Here is a 25,873-nt window from a genome sequence, read left to right on the forward strand (position 1 = left end):
TATGAGCACTCATGAGTGTTGTAGCACAACTTTGTCCACCATCTTGGACCTCTACAAGCCAACCCATGACAGTCTTGATTCATATCTACTTCCAACATATGACTGACTGTGGATGGTTTGAATAACTTAGTCATTCCGGAAGAATAACCTAGTTATTATGGAAGTCAATACATGCAAAGTGAAACACAAGAATAAATGAATCTAATATGGTCTCAGAAGTTATGAATATAAATAAAACACCTTTTATTTATCACCATATGATTGCACATTATTCATTTTATATTGTTTCAGCTATCAACTTTATTCTTGAGTTTAAAACAATAGTTCTCCCATGCTCCAAGCATGTATACTATGTTTTCTAAAAACTATTCATGCCATACACCAAGTATGCATACTATGTTTGTCTATGACCCTTACTGTGTGAAATAAACCAATTGACCAAACTTTCAATGATTCTAATTTCACACTCTCGAATTCTTATGGCAAATACAGGAAATGACCCTTACTTTGTGTTACAATATATATATATATATATATATATATATATATATATATATATATATATATATATATATATATATATATAACTTATAATACTATAAAGTATAAGTGTTGAATTTTAACTTTTAAAACTATAGGGTTTGGAATTAAAGTGTGTATGAGAGTTTACAAATTCTAAAATGTAACATCGGGATATCCAGGCATGGAAATTTGAGTATTTTATTATGGGATATGAAGAGACTCGGCGAGTTGATGCCTCAACTCGTCGAGTAGGATCGCGACTTGGTGACCTGTTTAATGATGGTACTCAAAGTGTCGGGCATCTGGACTCTCCAAGTCGGTGCTGTTAAGGAAAACCCTAATTTTCCAGGTTTGAGAACTAATTAAAGGACCTTATAGCCCTCTTATGTGGCTACCAGTCCAGAGAGAGATACCCTAGAGAACTGGAGCGAGGAGTGAGAGAGATAAATCCATTTTAAGCATTCTTGGTATGATTTTGCAAGGGAGTAGTCATTTCCAGCAAAGGGAGGTTAAGGGAGTTGTTCAATCAGAGTTCCTGAGCTTGTATCTGTTGTGTTATGAGCATTCTAACACTCCTAAGTGTACATGCGGCCCTAAATACCTTGGATCTATGTTTTCTCTATTATACATGCAATTATGAACATCCAAGCTATTATCCTAATCTAGCATTCAAAATAATGAATATAACAATATAGAATACATACATCTTTGATGTAAAATGTCTTCATGAAGCTTGAGTGCCTAGTGCCTCAAGTGTGACACCTCAAATGGTTTACACAACACCAAATACACTTGGAATAACTTGAGAAAAACTTGAACATTCCTAAAATCGGCAAGCCCTTTCTTATTATTCATAGTGGCCGATTTTCCCCAAAGAATATGATCTTATATAGTTGTTACAATTAGGGTAAACCCTAATTGTCATGGCCTTCCATTTCCTTGGATCCATTGGTTCAAATACACCATGGAGCATCCGTGGACCATCCGATGGGTTTTAGCCCAACTAGATTATCCATGGAGCATTAGCCCACTATACAAGTATGGATGATTTACACAATCAACCCATATATTCAATTAGTCTTCTTCCGATCACTTAATTAATTCTAGATTCATTCTTGATCAATACTAATTAAGTACTCCTATTAATATATTAGAACTTATAATATATTAATCAACCTTAAGTGTTATTTCTCTCATTATAGTCTATCCAAGTGCATGATTCCATGCAACCCAAGTGGACCATGTCGGGTCGGGTCAAGTCTTACCAATTCTAGTTAGGGACTTAGACATTAATCCAACAGTCTCCCACTTGGATAAGTCTAAAACTATTATTGCAAATGACTTCAAGAGCCGACCGACAATCGTAGCTCTCAAAAGCTTCTGTCGAACTCTGACCTTGTCGATCATCTCTGACCTTTGTCAATGACTTTACCATTAGATAAGTGATCATATATTCCTCCATTCTAAATATCATATGGACTCAAACATGGATTGTAAATCATTTTGTCTGTCCATCTGTTGTTTCCCGATTTGCGATTCATGATGACTGACTGATTGAACAAATGAAATCAGTCCTGGTTTGGCCAATCACTAACATGTATCATCATTAAATCATCGAGGGGCCCACATATATAACTTTTATCCCGAAGGTAAAAGGAATGGATAAACTTTGACTCATATGGATTGTTCTTCTACTTGTTGAAACATACACAAAGGCACGTTTTATAACATCGAGTTACCAATGCATTTTCATGCAATCAATGTACTATCAACTCATAGTAACAACTCATATCTCTAGGTTTGAAGAAATAAGATATTATCGTCTCATGATCACTCGTGATAAAATCCATGAAGTGATTCAGATGAGCGCGGGTTGAATCCAATACTCATAACTTATGAGCACTCATGAGTGTTGTAGAACAACTTTGTCCACCAACTTGGACCTCTACAAGCCAACCCATGACAGTCTTGATTCATATCTACTTCCAACATATGACCGACTGTGGATGTTTTGAATAAGTTAGTCATTCCGGAAGAATAACCTAGTTATTATGGAAGTCAAAACATGCAAAGTGAAACAATAGAATAAATGAATCTAATATGGTCTCAGAACTTATGAATATAAATAAAACACCATTTATTTATCACCATATGATTACACATTATTCATCGTATACTGTTTCTGCTATCAACTTTATTCTTGAATTTAAAACAATAGTTTCCCCATGCTCCAAGCATGTATATTATGTTTTCTAAACACTAGTCATGCCATACACCAAGTATGCATACTATGTTTGTCTATGACCCTTACTTTGTGAAATAAACCGATTGACCAAACTTTCAATGATTCTAATTTCACACTCCCGAATTCTTATGGAAAATACAGGAAATGATCCTTACGTTGTGTTACAATATATATATATATATATATATATATATATATATATATATATATATATATATATGTATATATATACACATATATATATATATATATATGTATATATATATATATATATATACATATATATATATATATATATATATAAAACTAACTTATAATACTATAAAGTATATGTGTTGAATTTTAACTTTTAAAACTCTTGGGTTTGGAATTAAAGTGTGTATGAGAGTTTACAAATTCCAAAATGTAACATCGGGATATCTAGGCATGGAAATTTGAGTATTTTATTATGGGATATGAAGAGACTCGGCGAGTCGATGCCTCAACTCGTCAAGTAGGATCGCGACTTTGTGACCTGTTTAATGAAGGGACTCGACGAGTCGGGCATCTGGACTCTCCGAGTCAGTGCTGTAGAGGAAAACCTTAATTGTACAGGTATGAGGCGTATTTAAAGGACCTCATAGCCCTCTTGTGCGGCTACCAGTCCAGAGAGAGATACCCTAGAGAGCTGGAGCGAAAAGTGAGAGAGATAATGTAACGACCAAAAACTTCACAAAATTTAAAGTTTTCAAAACAATTCATTTTAATAACATTACTACAAAAAGGTTTTCAATACATTATTTATCAGAATATTCCCGAGTCCATTTCATAAAACATAAACGCGAGGAATGGTACAATCAAGCCTTTGCCTTGCCACAGTCTCCTGTAGAACCTGAAAAACATTAAACCACAACTGTAAGCCCGAAAGCTTAGTGAGATACCCCCAAAATACCAACCACATATACGCCCTTCCAGGCTACGACCTTCCGGTCCAAAACATATTGCCTTCCGGCCCGTATCATATTGCTTTCCGGCCCATAGCATAAAAAGCATACATAACATAACAGAACATAGAACAGCCATGCATATCGGGTTACTGTGTGACTGGTCCGCCGTATCGGGCCTTCGGTCCACCGCATCCACCCTCCGAGTCTAGTCATGTCCTTCGAGTCTATAGTGTGGTTGGTCCGTCCGCACCGAGCCTTCAACCTACCTGGTCCAATCTCTGAGTCTACAGTATGACTGGTCCGCCCGCATCGGGCCTTCAGTCGGCCTGGTCCACTCTCCGAGCCTCAACACGTCTGGTCCGCCCTCCCGGGGCCTACAGCCTATCCGGACCGCTCACTGGGCCTTCGGAACAACCGGTCCGCCCTGGGTATCTTGGCCAACAGCACAAAGCAGGACCCGCCTCAACCCATCTCTAGTCCATGTGCACATAACATACAATCATATAACAATCATAGTCAACAAACCGATCAAGCATATCACATAACATATCATTACCCTAACCAGGTTACCGACCTAACCGGTCACTAGCATAGCATTACTCTACATATCGGGAAACTGACCTTAATCAAGTCTCTAGCATATACCATCCTAGCTACCAGGATGCAGACATGTTAAGAAATAACATAACAACCATATCCGAGTCACAATCCAATAAAGGGCCGGCCTTGGTGCCTTAGACCCTATTGATATAGTGAGGATAACTCACCTCGAAATTGCCGGCCGAAAGGATAAGATCCCGCTGCTCCGAACTTCAACACGAACTCCTCCACTGAACACCAAAACACTCAACTCAATATATATACTCTTAATTACCAAAATACCCCCGGAAGACAACTGGTCAACCTTGGACAAAGTCAAAGTCAACCCCTGACTGACTCTACTCGCCGAGTCAACCCGATGACTCGCCGAGTCCCCGAGCTTAGAACTTCCCTCAACCCGCGACCTAACTCGCCGAGTCACCCCGAGACTCGCCGAGTCCAACAAATCTGGGTCCACTTGCACCCAACTCACCGAGTCATCCCTTGACTCACCGATTCTCGACTCAACCAGAAAATATTGGGACTCTTCGACAAGACTCGCCGAGTCCAAGAATAGACTCGCCGAGCCTAAGGCTATCATCAACCTACTCATTGAGTTATTCATCCAACTCGTCGAGTTCCAACTCATCTTCAAGCAACTCGTCGAGTCCACCCTTGTAACTCGCCGAGTACAACCGGTCTGAATCCAAACGGGAGTATTCCAATCCATGCAATTGATCCAAATCATAGATCTAGCCTCCTACAACCCATCCATCACGTAAAGTGGCAAAATTTACATGAATCCAAAGAGATCTAGGCCTTTTTACTCTAGGGTTTGGGGTTTGGGACAAGATAGCTTCATCAACAACACAAGAACATGGACTTTAATGCTCTTAAGACCTTCTCCCGTCCAGATCTGAGGTAGCAACCTCAGATCTATCCTTCAAACTCAAGATGCCACAAATCTAAGCTTCCCACACAACCCAACAATGAAGAATCTAGAAGAACACAGCCCAAGAACGAGATATTACCTCGAAAGAATGCCCTAACTGCAATAAAACTCGAATCCAAGCAAAGCCCTATGATCCAAGCCTCTTCTCCTTCAAGATTTCTTCAACAAACACCTCCCCAAGCTCCAAATGAACTCCAATCTTTCACAAACACGATTTCTAGGGTTTCTGGACTTCAAGGGGGATCAAAGAGGCTGGGGAGGGGACATAATGTTCTTTAAATAGGGCTCATTCCCCGGATTTAGGGTTTTCACCACTCAGCACCTACTCGCCGAGTCCATCTTTGGACTCGCCGTGGAGGCCACTTGACTCGCGACCAAGTCGCGACCGTACTCGCCGAGTCCATCCATGGACTCGCCGAGTTGCCTTTCAAAATTTACATTTTTAGTCCATCAACTCTACTCTTGCTATTCCAGGATGTTACAATTCTCCCCCACTTAAATTAGGCTTCGTCCTCAAAGCCTATGACAACTCATCTCCAAAAATACTCCCACAACACGCCACCTGGCCTTAACCGGACCAGGTACCTCAAGGCATACCCATCGAAACTCGAACTCACTTTCTCCTTCCTTGCGGTGTCCTGACCACCATCTCAAACCGGGCACCGGCTTTACCCTCTGATAACCACACAACAACTGAGTACCACCCATGATGCATCACAAATCCAAATCACAACCATTACTTGACCCATATGAACTATAAATAACTATGCACCACCCGATTCCCGATCCGAGTCCAACTCTATCCATTCCATGCTGACAGAAAGACACACTCTTCAGAGAAACTCCCATGAGTTCTCTTCTTGCAATCGAATGCACATGTTGAACTAGCTCTAGCACCCTCGGGTTAGGAAAACCATCACTCTGACGACCCTCAAAACATCCCTCAGGATGAACCACTGATACACAAATCCTATACCAAAATCAAACTGGGAACCCGAAACTCCATATTTGCATCCCTTACGAGCCTCTTGGCTCTACACCCGCAGAATCTCTTCCATGTCCTCAACAGACACCTCATCATGATGTCATTCCATACCATCACCGCAATCATGCTGCTCAGTGACCACCATCGGACCACTCCGATCATAACTCTACACTGCCGCTTTCACTTCCGTGAATTTGAACTCCCCTTCGGAATTACATTCCTCCCTCTTTCCTTACCAAGGTAAACCACTTGACCGCCTCGTCACCATGACAAGAGCCACGGTGCTCACCCAACGCTACACCACCTCTTTATAGCCTAACCGCTATACATGCAACACACATGCCCTAAATCTGCTCACAAGGACTCTCGAGTCCATGCACCATCTCCACTAATCAAGGTCAATACCCGGGGCCAGGCCTTCTCATGCCAACACATCGCAGCATACTCAATTCATTACCTCGCACCGATCTAACGACACCCACAGAGTCTTCAGCATGATTGGACCGCCTTGCCAGGGCTTCGGCCAACTGGACCACTCTCATAACCTTCAGCAGACCTGGACCGCCCTCTAGGGCCTTCAGTCTAGCGGGACCGTTCACCGAGCCTTCGGCCTGACTAGTACGCCTATTGGCCTTCAGTCTATCCAGACCGCTCAACTAGCAATCAACATTCCGAGTTACCTCTCTGGGAAATTCTCCCATGCATACTGTTCTAGCCCCCCAGGGGTTCCGAACTCTATCTCCATCATACATACTCGAACCCGGCCGGATCCCAGGCCCTGCACAATCAAGCTCTTGGTCTATATCCCGCCCTGCACGCCTGCCATTTACTCATACCAACCAATTCCCTTGGCTGACCGAGGCACTACTGAATTCCATGCAGGTAAACCACCTTTCATACTCGTCGATCCTCCGGAGAACTCTCCAATTCTCCCCCACTTAAGGCACTGACTACCAACCCCCGGTCGCTATCACCGACCTCCCAAGATAACCTTGCACAACACCCACATTTACACTCAAACTGATTCCCACTAGCACTAGCACCCTTCGAAAAAACACATTTCCACACCGATCATCCTCCTCGAAAGGAACCCAATCTTCAAATATCCAATCCTCAGACTGCAGATGCTACCCGACATTCAAACCAACACCGCATCCACTAATAGACCTCACAAAAGATAACCAGCGAAAACCCGAAATACTAACCCCTACCCATGCCAAACCCTCAAGGAACAATAGATACCAAAACAAAAACCATCCAACGAGACCAGCAGATAAACGATACTCCACAATAATCATAATAACAAGACAACAAGAAAGAAACATACCCGCAGCTGCATCCGGCACTGCTCGAACCTCCTCCGCTGCAAGCTGAAAAGCACGACCCTAAGCTCTTGGGGGCTCCGCTCCACCCTATCCACCACCTGTGATCCTCAACGTGGCCGATGCTGGAGCCTGCACCGATCCTGCAGCAAGCTGTGGACAGTTGACCCTCAAGTGTCCAACCTGATGACAATGATAACATATCCTCAAATCTCGAGCCGGCACTGACTGCCGACAATCCCTCGCATAGTGTCCCTCCCTTCTGCACTTACGGCATGTACCACCGGACCGACAAACTCTGGCGTAACCCCTCCCACACTTTCCACAAACGCGAGTGCCCTGATCTCCCATTCTGGAATCAACGGTCTTAGACCGTTTTGTTGCCAGCTGCGACTGAACCGGAGCTTGCCTCAGCTTACGCATCTGCAACTCGATCTCTAACTCACGCCGCTTGGCGGCCTCCTGCAATTCCAACAAGGTCTTGCACCTCTGCACGGACACAAACTGCCTGATGTCCCTCTTTAGCATACTCAGATATCGGGACATCTGAGCCTGCTCAGAAGCGAACTCAGGGCAAAACATCACCCTCTCAGTAAACATCTTGGTGATTTCCGTCACTGACTCCTTATCCTGCTTCAGCTCAAGGAACTCCTGAGCCAACCTCTCCCTCTCGACCTGTGAAACATAGCGAGTGTTGAACATCTCTCTAAACTGATCCCATGAAATCGCAGCCCTCTGTGCATCCAAGTATGACCCCGTGGTCAATCTCCACCAATCCTTTGTCCCAAGCCTCAACAGGTTCAGAGCACACCTCACCCTCTGATCAGTAGGGCATGAACAAGTGAAGAAACACCCCTCCACGTCTGATAACCATCTCATAGCAACGATCGGATCCTGAACTCCATCGAAGGTGGGAGGCTTCGTATTACCGAAGTCCCGATACTGAAAACCTCTACTAGCTCCTCCCCCTGCCGCTGCTAGAGCTGATGTAGCTACCGCGACAGCCATCTCCGTGAGAGCTGCATAGCGCTCATCAAAATACTCCACCATGGCGGTCTTGATCGACCCAAACCGTTCTGGCAGCTCGGCCCGGAACAATGCAGCAACCTCATCATGCAGGATGTCCCGAATCCTCGCATCCAACTCGTGCGTACTCATCTGACCGATAACCTCGGACGATACTGACCTGTCTGCAACTCCTTCTCCTGCACCCGATCCTGACCTGGATCCACTCACAGCATGCCTCAAAATCTCCATACTGAAAATAAACCACAAAACCTCAGACACTTCCCACTATCCTGGGAACCAACTCTCAACCCAACCCTAGAGGTCATGGTTTCCCTGATACGCGTATGGGTCCTGTGCTTTCAGTATTACGGGCCCATACTACCTTCCACACCTACCCATATATGTATGAAGTACTACCACAACACCCTAGCGACAAATATACATAGCAAGCGCTCGATCCTCACTCCTAGAGGAACACTGGAAATCTCAACAGAGAAAAACCCTAGGCTAGCAGGCATCACAAAACATGCAACATTATCATGAAATCCTGAAGATCCCTTTCCTATCACTAGCATGCTGTTCTATCAAGCTCAATAAAACAAATATCATGAGTGGTAATTTGGGGTTACTTACTGGCTCCGGCTGATCATACCTCTGCGTCCTCCTTTTACTTAATTTGAAAACCATTTTAATTTCTCTTTTTTTTTAAACCCTCCTCGATTTGAGACTGGAGTCACACGAGTGTTCCTCCAATTCACTCAAACCAAGGCTCTGATACCAACTTGTAACGACCAAAATCTTCACAAAATTTAAACTTTTTAAAACAATTCATTTTAATAACATTATTACAAAAAGGCTTTCAATACATTATTTATCAGAATATTCCCGGGTCCATTTCATAAAACATAAACGCGAGGAACGGTACGATCACGCCTTTGCCTTTCCACAGTCTCCTGAAGAACCTGAAAAACTTTAAACCACAACTGTAAGCCCGAAAGCTTAGTGAGATACCCCCAAAATACCAACCACATATACGCCCTTCCAGGCTACGACCTTCCGGTCCAAAACATATTGCCTTCCGGCCCGTATCATATTGCTTTCCGGCCCATAGCATAAAAAGCATACATAACATAACAGAACATAGAACAGCCATGCATATCGGGTTACTGTGTGACTGGTCCGCCGTATCGGGCCTTCGGTCCACCGCATCCACCCTCCGAGTCTAGTCATGTCCTTCGAGTCTATAGTGTGGTTGGTCCGTCCGCACCGAGCCTTCAACCTACCTGGTCCAATCTCTGAGTCTACAGTATGACTGGTCCGCCCGCATCGGGCCTTCAGTCGGCCTGGTCCACTCTCCGAGCCTCAACACGTCTGGTCCGCCCTCCCGGGGCCTACAGCCTATATGGACCGCTCGTTGGGCCTTCGGAACAACCAGTCCGCCTTGGGTATCTTGGCCTACAGCACAAAGCAGGACCCGCCTCAACCCATCTCTAGTCCATGTGCACATAACATACAATCATATAACAATCATAGTCAACAAACCGATCAAGCATATTACATAACATATCATTACCCTAACCAGGTTACCGACCTAACCGGTTACTAGCATAGCATTACTCTACATATCGAGAAACTGACCTTAATCAGGTCTCTAGCATATACCATCCTAGCTACCAGGATGCAGACATGTCAAGAAATAACATAACAACCATATCCGAGTCACAATCCAATAAAGGGCCGGCCTTGGTGCCTTAGACCCTGCCGATATAGTGAGGATAACTCACCTCGAAACTGCCGGCTGAAAGGATAAGATCTCGCTGCTCCGAACTCCAACACGAACTCCTCCACTGAACACCAAAACACTTAACTCAATATATATACCCTTAATTACCAAAATACCCCCGGAAGACAACTGGTCAACCCCTTACTGACTCTACTCGCCGAGTCAACCCGATGACTCACCGAGTCCCCGAGCTTAGAACTTCCCTCAACCCGCGACCTAACTCGCCGAGTCACCCCGAGACTCGCTGAGTCCAACAACTCTGAGTCCACTCGCACCCAACTCACCGAGTCATCCCTTGACTCACCGATTCTCGACTCAACCAGAATATATTGGGACTCTTCAAGAAGACACACCGAGTCCAAGAACAGACTCACTAAGTCTAAGGCTATCATCAACCTACTCGCCAAGTTGTTCATCCAACTCGTCGTGTTCCAGCTCACCTTCAAGCAACTCGTCAAGTCCACCCTTGTGACTCGCCGAGTACAACCGGTCTGAATCCAAACGGGAGTATTCCAGGCCATGTAACTGATCCAAAACATAGATCTAGCCTCCTACAACCCATCCATCATGTAAAGTGGCAAACTTTACGTGAATCCAAAGAGATCTAGGCCTTTTTACTCTAGGGTTTGGGGTTTGGGATAAGATAGCTCCATCAACAACACAAGAACATGGACTTTAATGCTCTTAAGACCTTCTCCACTCCAGATCTGAGGTAGCAATCTCAGATCTATCCTTCAAACTCAAGATGCCACAAATCTAAGCTTCCCACACAACCCAATAATGAAGAATCTAGAAGAACACATCCCAAGAACGAGATATTACCTCAAAAGAATGCCCCAACTGCAATAAAAGTTGAATCCAAGGAAAGCCCTATGATCCAAGCCTCTTCTCCTTCAAGATTTCTTCAACAAACACCTCCCCAAGCTCCAAGTGCACTCCAATCTTTCACAAACACGATTTCTAGGGTTTCTGGACTTCAAGGGGGATCAAAGAGCCTGGGGAGGGGACATAATGTTCTTTAAATAGGGCTCATTCCCCGGATTTAGGATTTTCTCCACTCAGCACCTACTCGCCGAGTCCATCTTTGGACTCGCCGCGGAGGCCACTTGACTCGCGACCAAGTCACGACCCTACTCGCCGAGTCCATCCATTGACTCGCCAAGTTGCCCTTCAAAATTTATATTTTTAGTCCATCAACTCTACTATTGATATTCCGGGATGTTAAAGATAAAGCCATTTTAAGCATTCTTGGTATGATTTTGAAAGGGAGTAGTCATTTCCAGCAAAGGGAGCTTAAGGGAGTTATTGAATCAGAGTTCCTGAGCTCGTATATGTTGGGTTATGAGCATTCTAACACTCCTAATTGTACATGCAGCCGTAAATACCTTGGATCTATGTTTTCTCTATTATACATGGAATTATGAACATCCAAGGAATTATCCTAATCTAATATAGAAAATAATGAATATAACAATATAGAATACATGCATCTTTGATGTAAAATGTCTTCATGAAGCTTGAGTGCCTAGTGCCTCAAGTGTGACACTTCAAATGGTTCACACAACACCAAATACACTTGGAATAACTTGAGAGAAACTTGAACACTCCTAAAATTGGCTAGCCCTTTCTTATTATTCATAGTGGCCGATTTTTCCCAAAGAATATGATCTTATATAGTTGTTACAATTAGGGTAAATCCTAATTGTCATGGCCTTCCATTTCCTTGGATCCATGGGCTCAAATACACCATGGAGCGTCCATGGGCCACCTTATGGGTTTTAGCCCAACTTGATTATCCATGGAGCATTAGCCCACTATACAAGTATGGATAATTTACACAATCAACCGATATATTTAATTAGTCTTCTTCCGATCACTTAATTAATTCTAGATTAATTCTTGATCAATACTAATTAAATAATCCTATTAATATATTAGAACATATAATATATTAATCAACCTTAAGTGTTATTTCTCTCATTATAGTCTATCCAAGTGCATGATTCCATGCAACCCAAATGGACCATGTCAGGTCAGGTCAATTCTTACCAATTCTAGTTATGGACTTAGACATTAATCCAACATTTTCCCACTTGGATAAGTCTAAAACTATTATTCCGAATGAATTCAAGAGCCGACCGACAATCGTGGCTCTCAAATGCCTCTGTCGAACTCTGACCTTGTCGATGATCTCTGACCTTTGTCAATGACTTTTCCGTTAGATAAGTGATCATATATTCCTCCATTCTAGATATCATATGGACTCATACATGGACTGTAAATCATTCTCTCTGTCCATCTATTGTTTCCCGATTTCCGATTCATGATGACTGACTAATTGAACAAATCAAATCAGTCCTGGCTTGGCCAATCACCCACATGTATCATCATTAAATTATCGAGGGGCCCACAAATATCACTTATATCCCGAAGGTAAAAGGAATGGATAACCTTTGACACATATGGCTTGTTCTGCTACTTGTTGAATCATACACAAAGGCACATTTTATAACATCGAGTTACCAATGCGTTTTCATGCAATCAATGTACTATCAACTCATAGTAACAACTCATATATCTAGGTTTGAAGAAATAAGATATTATCGTCTCATGATCACTCGTGATAAAATCCATGAAGTGATTCAAATGAGCGCGGGTTGAATCCGATACTCAGAACTTAGGAGCACTCATGAGTGTTGTAGCACAACTTTATCCACCATCTTGGACCTCTACAAGCCAACCCATGATAGTCTTGATTCATATCTACTTCCAACATATGACTGACTGTGGATGGTTTGAATAACTTAGTCATTCCGAAAGAATAACCTAGTTATTATGGAAGTCAAAACATGCAAAGTGAAACACAAGAATAAATGAATCTAATATGGTCTCAAAAGTCGTGAATATAAATAAAACAACTTTTATTTATCACCATATCATTGGACATTATTCATTGTATACTGTTTCAGCTATCAACTTTATTCTTGAGTTTATAACAACAGTTGTCCCACGCTCCAAGCAAGTATACTATGTTTTCTAAAAACTAGTCATGCCATACACCAAGTATGCATACTATGTTTGTCTATGGCCCTTACTGTGTGAAATAAACCAATTGACCAAACTTTCAATGATTCTAATTTCACACTCCCGAATTCTTATGGCAAATACAGGAAATGACCCTTACTTTGTGTTACAATATATATATATATATATATATATATATATATATATATATATATATATATATACATATATATATATATATACATATATATATATATGTGTGTGTGTGTGTGTGCGTATATATATATATATAAAACTTATAATACTATAAAGTATAAGTGTTGAATTTTAACTTTTAAAATTATAGGGTTTGGAATTAAAGTGTGTATGAGAGTTTACAAATTCCAAAATATAACATCGGGATATCCAGGCATGGAAATTTGAGTATTTTATTATGGGATATGAAGAGACTCTGCGACTTGATGCCTCAACTCGTCAAGTAGGATCGCGACTTGGTGACCTGTTTAATGATGGGACTCGACGAGTCGGGCATCTGGACTCTCCGAGTCAGTGTTGTTAAGGAAAACCCTAATTGTCCAGGTTTGAGGCCTATTTAAAGGACCTTATAGCCTTTTTGTGCGGCTACCAGTCCGGAGAGATATAACCTAGAGAGCTGGAGCGAAGAGTGAGAGAGATAAAGCCATTTTAAGCATTCTTGGTATGATTTTGCAAGGGAGTAGTCATTTCCAGCAAAGGGAGGTTAAGGGAGTTGTTGAATCAGAGTTCCTGAGCTCGTATCTGTTGGGTTATGAGCATTCTAACACACCTAGGTGTACATGCAGCCCTAAATACCTTGGATCTATGTTTTCTCTATTATACATGGAATTATGAACATCCAAGGTATTATCCTAATCTTATATACAAAATAATGAATATAACAATATAGAATACATACATCTTTGATGTAAAATGTCTTCATGAAGCTTGAGTGCCTAGTGCCTCAAGTGTGACACCTCAAATGGTTCACACAACACCAAATACACATGGAATAACTTGAGAGAAACTTGAACAGTCCTAAAATCGGCTAGCCCTTTCTTATTATTCATAGTGGCCAATTTTTCCCAAAGAATATGATCTTATATAGTTGTTACAATTAGGGTAAACCCTAATTGTCATGGCCTTCCATTTCCTTGGATCCATGGGCTCAAATACACCATGGAGCGTCCATGGGACACCTTATGGGTTTTAGCCCAACTTGATTATCCATGGAGCATTAGCCCACTATACAAGTATGGATAATTTACATAATCAACCGATATATTTAATTAGTCTTCTTCCGATCACTTAATTAATTCTAGATTAATTCTTGATCAATACTAATTAAATAATCCTATTAATATATTAGAACATATAATATATTAATCAACCTTAAGTGTTATTTCTCTCATTATAGTCTATCCAAGTGCATGATTCCATGCAACCCAAATGGACCATGTCAGGTCGGGTCATGTCTTACCAATTCTAGTTATGGACTTAGACATTAATCCAACAGTTTCCCACTTGGATAAGTCTAAAACTATTATTCCGAATGAATTCAAGAGCCGACCAACAATCGTGGCTCTCAAAAGCCTCTGTCGAACTCTGACCTTGTCGATGATCTCTGACCTTTGTCAATGACTTTTCCGTTAGATAAGTGATCATATATTCCTCCATTCTAGATATCATATGGACTCAGACATGGACTGTAAATCATTCTCTCTGTCCATCTGTTGTTTCCCGATTTCCGATTCTTGATGACTGACTAATTGAACAAATCAAATCAGTCCTGGCTTGGCCAATCACCCACATGTATCATCATTAAATTATCGAGGGGCCCACAGATATCACTTATATCCCGAAGGTAAAAAGAATGGATAACCTTTGACCCATATGTCTTGTTCTGCTACTTGTTGAATCATACACAAAGGCACATTTTATAACATCGATTTACCAATGCGTTTTCATGCAATCAATGTACTATCAACTCATAGTAACAACTCATATATCTAGGTTTGAAGAAATAAGATATTATCGTCTCATGATCACTCGTGATAAAATCGATGAAGTGATTCAAATGAGCGCGGGTTGAATCCGATACTCAGAACTAATGAGCACTCATGAGTGTTGTAGCACAACTTTATCCACCATCTTGGACCTCTACAAGCCAACCCATGACAGTCTTGATTCATATCTACTTCCAACATATGACTGACTGTGGATGGTTTGAATAACTTAGTCATTCCGAAAGAATAACCTAGTTATTATGGAAGTCAAAACTTGCAAAGTGAAACACAAGAATAAATGAATCTAATATGGTCTTAAAAGTCATGAATATAAATAAAACACCTTTTATTTATCACCATATCATTGCACATTATTCATTGTATACTGTTTCAGCTATCAACTTTATTCTTGCGTTTAAAACAACAGTTGTCCCATGCTCCAAGCATGTATACTATGTTTTCTAAAAACTAGTCATGCCATACACCAAGTATGCTTACTATGTTTGTCTATGACCCTTACTGTGTGAAATAAACCAATTGACCAAACTTTCAATGATTCTAATTTCACACTCCCGAATTCTTATGGCAAATACACAAAATGACCCTTACTTTGTGTTACAATATATATATATATATATATATACATATATATATATGTGTGTGTGTGTGTGTGCGTATATATATATATATATATATATATATATATATATATATAACTTATAATACTATAAAGTATAAGTGTTGAATTTTAACTTTTAAAATTATAGGGTTTGGAATTAAAGTGTGTATGAGAGTTTACAAATTCCAAAATGTAACATCGGGATATCCAGGCATGGAAATTTGAGTATTTTATTATGGGATATGAAGAGACTCGGCGAGTTGATGCCTCAACTCGTCGAGTAGGATCGCGACTTGGTGAGCCGTTTAATGAAGGGACTCGACGAGTCGGGCATCTGGACTCTCCGAGTCAGTGTTGTTAAGGAAAACCCTAATTGTCCAGGTTTGAGGCCTATTTAAAGGACCTTATAGCCCTCTTGTGCGGCTACTAGTCCAGAGAGAGATACCCTTGAGAGATGGAGCAAAGAGTGAGAGAGATAAAGCCATTATAAGCATTCTTGGTATGATTTTGCAAGGGACTAGTCATTTCCAGCAAAGGGAGGTTAAGGGAGTTGTTGAATCAGAGTTCCTGAGCTCGTATCTGTTGGGTTATGATCATTCTAACACTCCTAGGTGTACATGCAGCCCTAAATACCTTGGATCTATGTTTTCTCTATTATACATGCAATTATGAACATCTAAGGTATTATCCTAATCTAGCATACAAAATAATGAATATAAAAATGTTGAATACATACATCTTTGATGTAAAATGTCTTCACAAAGCTTGAGTGCCTAGTGCCTCATGTGTGACTCCTCAAATGGTTCACCCAACACCAAATACACTTGGAATAACTTGAGAGAAACTTGAACACTCCTAAAATCGGCTAGCCCTTTCTTATTATTCATAGTGGCTGATTTTTCCCTAATAATATGATCTTATGTAGTTGTTACAATTAGGGTAAACCCTAATTGCCATGGCCTTCCATTTCCTTGGATCCATCGGTTCAAATACACCATGGAGCATCCGTGGACCATCCTATGGGTTTTAGCCCAACTTGATTATCCATGGAGCATTAGCCCACTATACAAGTATGGATGATTTACACAATCAAACCATATATTCAACTAGTCTTCTTTTGATCACTTAATTAATTCTAGATTAATTCCTGACCAATACTATTTAAATAATCCTATTAATATATTAGAAGTTACAATATATTAATCAACCTTAAGTGTTATTTCTCTCATTATAGTCTATCCAAGTGCATGACTCCATGCAACCCAAATGGACCATGTCGGGTTGGGTCAAGTCTTACCAAGTCTAGATATGACTTAGACATTAATCCAACAGTATCCACTTGGATAAGTCAAAAACTATTATTGCGAATGACTTCAAGAGCCGACCGGCAATCGTAGTTCTCAAAAGCTTCTGTCGAATTCTGACCTTGTCGATGATCTTTGACCTTTGTCAATGACTTTTCCATTAGATAAAGTAATCATATATTACTCCAGTCTAGATATCATATGGACTCAGACATGGACTATAAATGATTCTCTCTGTCCATCTGTTGTTTTCCGATTTCCGATTCATGATGACTTACTAATTGAACAAATCAAATCAGTCCTGGCTTGGCCAATCATTCACATACATCATCATTAAATCATCGAGGGGCTCACAGATATCACTTTTATCCTGAAGGTAAAAGGAATGGATAAACTTTGACTCATATGGCTTGTTCTGCTACTTGTTGAATCATACACAAAGGCACATTTTATAACATCGAGTTACCAATGCGTTTTCGTGCAATCAATGTACTATCAATTCATAGTAACATCTCATATCTATAGGTTTGAAGAAATAAGATATTATCGTCTCATGATCACTCGTGATAAAATCGATGAATTGATTCAAATCAGCGCGGGTTGAATCTAATACTCAGAACTTATGAGCCCTCATGAGTGTTGTAGCACAACTTTGTCCACCAACTTAGACCTCTACAAGCCAACCCATGACAGTCTTGATTCATATCTACTTCCAACATATAACCGACTATGGATGGTTTGAATACCTTAGTCATTCCGGAAGAATAACCTAGTCATTATGGAAGTGAAAACATGCAAAGCGAAACACAAGAATAAATGAATCTAATATGGTCTCAGAACTTATGAATATAAATAAAACACCTTTTATTTATCACCATATGATTGCACAATAGTCATTGTATACTGTTTCAGCTATTAACTTTATTCTTGAATTTAAAACAATAGTTGTCCCATGCTCCAAGCATGTACACTATGTTTTCTAAACACTAGTCATGCCATACACCAAGTATGGATACTATGTTTGTCTATGACCCTTACTTTGTGAAATAAAACAATTGACCAAACTTTCAATGTTTCTAATTTCGCACTCCCGAATTCTTATGGCAATTACATGAAATGACCCTTACTTTGTGTTACAATATATATATATATATATATATATATATATATATATATATATATATATATATATATAACTTATAATACTATAAAGTATAAGTGTTGAATTTTAACTTTTAAAACTATAGCGTTTGGAATTAAAGTGTGTATGCAAGTTTACAAATTCCAAAATGTAACATCGGGATATCCAGGCATGGAAATTTGAGTATTTTATTATGGGATTTGAAGAGACTCGGTGAGTTGATGCCTCAACTCGTCGAGTAGGATCGCGACTTGGTGACCTGTTTAATGAAGGGACTCGACGAGTCGGGCATCTGGACTCTCCGAGTCAGTGCTATTAAGGAAAACCCTAATTGTCCGGGTTTAAGGCCTATTTAAAGGACCTTACAGCCCTCTTGTGCGGCTACCAATCCAGAGCGAGATACCCTAGAGAGCTGGAGCGAAGTGTGAGAGAGATAAAGCCATTTTAAGCATTCTTGGTATGATTTTGCAAGGGAGTAGTCACTTCTAGCAAAGGGAGGTTAAGGGAGTTATTGAATCACAGTTCGTGAGCTCGTATCTGTTGGGTTATGAGCATTCTAACACTCCTAAGTGTACATGCAGCCCTAAATACCTTGGATCTATGTTTTCTCTATTATACATGCAATTATGAACATCTAAGGTATTATCCTAATCTAGCATACAAAATAATGAATATAACAATATAGAATACATACATCCTTGATGTAAAATGTCTTCACAAAGCTTGAGTGCCTAGTGCCTCAAGTGTGACACCTTAAATGGTTCACCCAAATCCAAATACACTTGGAATAACTTGAGAGAAACTTGAACACTTCTAAAATCGGCTAGCCCTTTCTTATTTTTCATAGTGACCGATTTTTCCCTAATAATATGATCTTATATAGTTTTTACAATTAGGGTAAACCCCAATTGTCATGGCCTTCCATTTCCTTGGATCCATGGGTTCAAATACACCATGGAGCATCCGTGGACCATCCTATGGGTTTTAGCCCAACTTGATTATCCATGGAGCATTAGCCCACTATACAAATATGGATGATTTACACAATCAACCCATATATTTAATTAGTCATCTTTTGATCACTTAATTAATTCTAGATTAATTCTTGATCAATACTAATTAAATAATCCTATTAATATGTTAGAACTTATAATATATTCATCAACCTTAAGTGTTATTTCTCCAATTATAGTCTATCAAAGTGCATGATTCCATGCAACCCAAATAGACCATGCCGGGTCAGGTCAAGTCTTACCAATTCTATATATGGACTTAGACATTAATCCAACAGTCTCCCACTTGGATAAGTCTAAAACTATTATTGCGAATGACTTCAAGGGCCGACCGACAATCGTAGCTCTCAAAAGCTTCTGTCGTATTTTGACCTTGTCGATGATCTCTGACCTTTGTCAATGACTTTTCCATTAGATAAGTGATCATATATTCCTCCATTCTAGATATCATATGGACTCAGACATGGATTGTAAATCATTATCTCTGTCCATCTGTTGTTTCCAGATTTCCGATTCATGATGACTCACTAATTGAGCAAATCAAATCAGTCCTGGCTTGGCCAATCACTCACATGTATCATCACTAAATCAACGAGGGGCCCACAGATATCACTTTTATCCCGAAGGTAAAAGCAATGGATAAACTTTGACTCATATGGCTTGTTCTGCTACTTGTTGAATCATACACAAAGCCACGTTTTATAACATCGAGTTACCAATGCGTTTTCGTGCAATCAATGTACTATCAACTCATAGTAACAACTCATATCTCTAGGTTTCAACAAATAAGATATTATCATCTCATGATCACTTGTGATAAAATCCATGAAGTGATTCAAATGAGCGCGGGTTGAATCCAATACTCAGAACTTGTGAGCACTCATGAGTGTTGTAGCACAATTTTGTCCACCAACTTGGACCTCTACAAGCCAACCCATAACAGTCTTGATTCATATCTATTTCCAACATATAACTGACTATGGATGGTTTGAATACCTTAGTCATCCCGAAAGAATAACCTAGTCATTATGGAAGTCAAAACATGCAAAGCGAAACACAAGAATAAATGAATCTAATACGGTCTCAGAACTTATGAATATAAATAAAACACCTTTTATTTATCACCATATGATTGCACATTATTCATTGTATACTGTTTCAGCTATCAACTTTATTCTTGAATTTAAAACAATAGTTGTCCCATGCTCCGAGCATGTATACTATGTTTTCTAAACACTAGTCATGCCATAGACCAAGCATGCATACTATGTTTGTCTATGACCCTTACTTTGTGAAATAAACCAATTGACCAAACTCTCAACTATTCTAATTTCACAGTCCCGAATTCTTATGGAAAATACAGGAAATGACCCTTACTTTATGTTACCATATATATATATATATATATATATATATATATATATATATATATATATATATATATATATATATATATATATATATATATAACTTATAATACTATAAAGTATAAGTGCTGAATTTTAACTTTTAAAACTATACGATTTGAAATTAAAGTGTGTATGAGAGTTTACAAATTCCAAAATGTAACGTCGGGATATTCAGGCATGGAAATTTGAGTATTTTATTATGGGATATGAAGATACTCGGCGAGTTGATGCCTCAACTCGTCGGGTAGGATCGCGACTTGGTGACCTGTTTAATAAAGGGACTCGACGAGTCGGGCATCTGGAATCTCCAAGTCAGTGCTGTTAAGGAAAACCCTAATTGTCCAGGTTTGAGGCCTATTTAAAGGACCTTATAGCCCTCTTGTGCGGCTACCAGTCCAAAGAGAGATACCCTACAGAGCTGGAGCGAAAAGTGACAGAGATAAAGCCATTTTAAGCATTCTTGGTATAATTTTGCAAGGGAGTAGTCACTTCCAGCAAAGGGAGGTTAAGGGAGTTGTTGAATCAGAGTTCCTAAGCTCGTATCTATTGGTTTATGAGCATTCTAACACTCCTAAGTGTACATGCGGCCCTAAATACCTTGGATCTATGTTTTCTCTATTATACATGCAATTATGAACATCTAAGGAATTATCCTAATCTAGCATACAAAATAATGAATATAACAATATAGAATATATACATCTTTGATGTAAAATGTCTTCATGAAGCTTGAGTGCCTAGTGACTCAAGTGTGACACCTCAATTGGTTCACCCAACACCAAATACACTTGGAATAACTTGAGAGAAACTTCAACACTCCTAAAATCGGCTAGTTCTTTCTTATTATTCATTGTGCCCGATTTTTCCCTAATAATATGATCTTATATAGTTGTTACAATTAGGGTAAACCCTAATTGTCATGGCCTTCCATTTCCTTGGATCCATGGGTTCAAATACACCATGGAGCATCCGTGGACCATCCTATGGGTTTTAGCCCAACTTGATTATCCATTGAGCATTAGCCCACTATACAAGTATTGATGATTTACACAATCAACCCATATATTTAATTAGTCTTCTTTTGATCACTTAATTAATTCTAGATTAATTCTTGATCAATACTAATTAAATAATCCTATTAATATATTAGAACTTATAATATATTAATCAACCTTAAGTGTTATTTCTCTCATTATAGTCTATCCAAGTGCATGATTCCATGCAACCCAAATAGACCATGCTGGGTTGGGTCAAGTCTTACCAATTCTAGTTATGGAATTAGACATTAATCCAACACTCTCCCACTTGGATACGTCTAAAACTGTTATTGCGAATGACTTCAAGAGCCGACCGGCAATCGTAGCTCTCAAAAGCTTCTTTCGAATTCTGACCTTGTCGATGATCTCTGGCCTTTGTCAATGACTTTTCCATTAGATAGGTGATCATATATTCCTCCATTCTAGATATCATATGGACTCAGATGTGGACTGTAAATCATTCTCTTTGTCCATCTGTTGTTTCCCGATTTCCGATTCATGATCACTGACTAATTGAACAAATCAAATCAGTCCTGGCTTGGCCAATCACTCACATGTATCATCATTAAATCATCGAGGTGCCCACAGATATCACTTTTGTCCTGAAGGTAAAAGGAATGGATAAACTTTGACTCATATGGATTGTTCTGCTACTTGTTGAATCATACACAAAGGCACGTTTTATAACATCGAGTTACCAATGTGTTTTCGTGCAATCAATGTACTATCAACTCATAGTAACAGCTCATATCTATAGGTTTGAAGAAATAAGATATTATCGTCTCATGATCACTCGTGATAAAATCCATGAATTAATTCAAATGAGCGCGGGTTGAATCTAATACTCAGAACTTATGAGCACTCATGAGTGTTGTAGCACAACTTTGTCCACCAACTTGGACCTCTACAAGCCAACCCATGACAGTCTTGATTCATATCTACTTCCAACATATAACCGACTATGGATGGTTTGAATACCTTAGTCATCCTGGAAGAATAACCTTGTCATTATGGAAGTCAAAACATGGAAAGCGAAACACAAGAATAAATGAATCTAATATGGTCTCATAACTTATGAATATAAATAAAACACCTTTTATTTATCACCATATGATTGCACATTATTCATTGTATACTGTTTCAGCTATCAACTTTATTGTTGAATTTAAAACAATAGTTGTCCCATGCTCTGAGCATGTATACTATATTTTCTAAACACTAGTCATGCCATACACCAAGCATGCATACTATGTTTGTCTACGACCCTTACTTTGTGAAATAAACCAATTGACCAAATGTTCAATGATTCTAATTTCACACTCCCGAATTCTTATGGCAAATACAGGAAATGACCCTTACTTTGTGTTACAATATATATATATATATATATATATATATATATATATATATATATATATATATATATATATAACTAACTTATAATACTATAAAGTATAAGTGTTGAATTTTAACTTTTAAAACTATAGGGTTTGGAATTAAAGTGTGTATGAGAGTTTACAAATTCCAAAATGTAACATCGGGATATCCAGGCATGGAAATTTGAGTATTTTATTATGGGATATGAACAGACTCGGCGAGTTGATGCCTCAACTTGTCGAGTAGGATCGCGACTTGGTGACCTGTTTAATGAAGGGACTCGACGAGTCGGGCATATGGACTCTCCGAGTCAGTGTTGTTAAGGAAAACCCTAATTTTCCAAGTTTGAGGCCTATTTAAAAGACCTTATAGCCTTTTTGTGCGGCTACCAGTCCGGAGAGAGATAACCTAGAGAGTTGGAGCGAAGAGTGAGAGAGATAAAGCCATTTTAAGCATTCTTGGTATGATTTTGCAAGGGAGTAGTCATTTCCAGCAAAGGGAGGTTAAGGGAGTTGTTGAATCAGAGTTCCTGAGCTCGTATCTGTTGGGTTATGAGCATTCTAACACTCCTAGGTGTACATGCAGCCCTAAATACCTTGGATCTATGTTTTCTCTATTATACATGCAATTATGAACATCTAAGGTATTATCCTAATCTAGCATACAAAATAATGAATATAACAATATAGAATACATACATCTTTGATGTAAAATGTCTTCACGAAGCTTGAGTGCCTAGTGCCTCAAGTGTGACACCTCAAATGGTTCACCCAACACCAAATACACTTGGAATAACTTGAGAGAAACTTGAACACTCCTAAAATCGGCTAGTTCTTTCTTATTATTCATAGTGGCCGATTTTTCCCTAATAATATGATCTTATATAGTTGTTACAATTAGGGTAAACCCTAATTGTCATGGCCTTCCATTTCCTTGGATCCATGGGTTCAAATACACCATGGAGCATCCGTGGACCATCCTATGGGTTTTAGCCCAACTTGATTATCCATTGAGCATTAGCCCACTATACAAGTATGGATGATTTACACAATCAACCCATATATTTAATTAGTCTTCTTTTGATCACTTAATTAATTCTAGATTAATTCTTGATCAATACTAATTAAATAATCCTATTAATATATTAGAACTTATAATATATTAATCAACCTTAAGTGTTATTTCTCTCATTATAGTCTATCCAAGTGCATGATTGCATGCAACCCAAATGGACCATGCTGGGTTGGGTCAAGTCTTACCAATTCTAGTTATGGAATTAGACATTAATCCAACAGTCTCCCACTTGGATAAGTCTAAAACTGTTATTGCGAATGACTTCAAGAGCCGACCGGCAATCGTAGCTCTCAAAAGCTTCTATCGAATTCTGACCTTGTCGATGATCTCTGACCTTTGTCAATGACTTTTCCATTAGATAAGTGATCATATATTCCTCCATTCTAGATATGGACTGTAAATCATTCTCTCTGTCCATCTGTTGTTTCCCGATTTCCGATTCATGATGACTGACTAATTGAACAAATCAAATCAGTCCTGGCTTTGCCAATCACTCACATGTATCATCATTAAATCATCGAGGGGCCCACAGATATCACTTTTATCCCAAAGGTAAAAGGAATGGATAAACTTTGACTCATATGGCTTGTTCTGCTACTTGTTGAATCATACACAAAGGCACGTTTTATAACATCGAGCTACCAATGCGTTTTCGTGCAATCAATGTACTATCAACTCATAGTAACAACTCTTATTAGGTTTGAAGAAATGTGATATTATCGTCTCATGATCACTCGTGATAGAATCCATGAAGTGATTCAAATGAGCGCGCGTTGAATCAAATACTCAGAACTTATGAGCACTCATGAGTGTTGTAGCACAACTTTGTCCACCAACTTGAACCTCTACAAGCCAACCCATGACAGTCTTGATTCATATCTACTTCCAACATATAACCGACTGTGGATGGTTTGAGTAGCTTAGTCATTCCGGAAGAATAACCTAGTCATTATGGAAGTCAAAACATGCAAAGCAAAACACAAGAATAAATGAATCTAATATGGTCTCAGAACTTATGAAGATAAATAAAACACCTTTTATTTATCACCATATGATTGCACATTATTCATTGTATACTGTTTCAGCTATCAACTTTATTCTTGAATTTAAAACAATAGTTTTCCTATGCTCCAAGCATGTATACTGTGTTTTCTAAACACTAGTCATGCCATACACCAAGTATGCATACTATGTTTGTCTATGACCCTTACTTTGTGAAATAAAACAATTGACCTAACTTTCAATGATTCTAATTTCACACTCCCGATTTCTTATGGCAAATACAGGAATTCCAAATTCTTGCCATTTTACCTAAATCTATTAGATTCTCATCTTATATGGAATGATTCTCTTGTAATGATTATGCACAAAGTCACAAAGATTTGACAACAAACATTACGGAGCATTCCAAAGGAGATCAACTCCTTGGAAACAAGAGTTGCCTCTTTCTAGAATATGTCAATATGGTCCTTCCAACAATTAACACCATACTTCCAATTGTCCCTGAGCAACCAAACTTTGGTAAACTTAAG

Source organism: Lactuca saligna, chromosome 4, assembly GCF_052625555.1.
Source record: "Lactuca saligna cultivar CGN05327 chromosome 4, ASM5262555v1, whole genome shotgun sequence".
Taxonomy (NCBI): domain Eukaryota; kingdom Viridiplantae; phylum Streptophyta; class Magnoliopsida; order Asterales; family Asteraceae; genus Lactuca; species Lactuca saligna.